Consider the following 1,354-nt stretch of genomic DNA (forward strand, 5'->3'; position numbering starts at 1 on the left):
TGGCAAACTCTATCCATGGCAAGGAGAAGCGTGAGAAGGCCCTGCTCCCCAGAAACTTATTTGCAGGGTTATATAACCCCTGAGGTCTTTATAACTCATGGTGTGTATAGACTCTTAGGTTTAGGGCATGGAGTCTTAGACTCTTAGACTTCAAGTAACAAGTAGCAGAATAACAGCAGTGAAAGTGATAAAATAATATATCTAATTCCTAGAAAGACTTTTTTTAAAGTGTGAATTCTAGGGGCACCTGTGTGGCTCAGTCAGTTAAGAGTTGTCTGCCTTTGGCTCGGGTCATGGTCCCAAGGTTCTGGGATCCAGCCTAGTGTCGAGCCCAGGGTCGAGCCGTGCTCGGCGGGATTCTGCTTCTCCCTCTCCCCCGCCCCTCCCCCTCCACTCATGCTCTCTCTCTTGCTTTCTCTCTCAAATTAAATAAAATCTTCTTTTCAAAAAAGTATGAATTCTAGGGGTGCCTGGGTGGCTCAGTGGGTTAAAGCCTCTGCCTTCAGCCCAGGTCATTATCCCAGGGTCCTGGAATCAGGCTCTCTGCTCAGCAGGGAGCCCTCTCTGAGGGCTCTTCCCCCCTCTGTTTCTGTCTGCCTCTCTGCCTACTTGTGATCTCTGTCTGTCAAAAAAATAAATAAAATCTTTAAAAAGTATGAATTCTAAAGAAAAACCCTCCCCTATCTTCCTTAGTAACGTGTCTCGTGTTCTAAATGATCACACACACCGCCTTCCTGATCATCATCATAATCTGCAAAAATGTTTTGATGTTTTCATTAAGACCATCAAGGAAGGCTTGCAAACATCCCAACAACATCTATGCCAACACTCTCCGTTGTACCCGTGGGAAAACTGAAGATCATGGAGGATGCATTATTTGGCTCTTATTTAGTCACTTAGGTTATTTGGCTAGACCACATCACAAGTGTAGCTGTTTCTTAGAACAGCGCTACCCCTGCTAGGCGGCCTGGGTGTGCTCAATGACTCCTCGGCTGTAACTAAAAGGGGAACCTAGTGTATCCAACACCACAGTCTGTTCCCCCTTCTGCCTTCCTACACACACTCTAGCTGGGGGATGACTTTGAAGGCTTGCTGGCGTCAAAGCCCTTCAGCCCAGATGGGCTATGCTGCACCAGTGCTTGCTGCTCAAAGACACACGCAAAGATGGGTTCCTGTTTAAGTAAGCGGTACCTACAGAGTTGCTCAAGCAGTGGGCTGCATTTTTTTTAAACTAATAGACTTTATATTTTAGAGCTTTTTTAGGTATACAGGAAATTAAGCAGACAATCGAGTTCCCAATATCCTCTCCTCCCACTCACAGCTTACCCTATTATTAATATCTTGCTTTAGTGTG

Source organism: Mustela putorius, unplaced genomic scaffold, assembly GCF_011764305.1.
Source record: "Mustela putorius furo isolate JIRA1106 unplaced genomic scaffold, ASM1176430v1.1 tig00000275_pilon_pilon_pilon, whole genome shotgun sequence".
In the NCBI taxonomy this organism is placed as follows: Eukaryota; Metazoa; Chordata; class Mammalia; order Carnivora; family Mustelidae; genus Mustela; species Mustela putorius.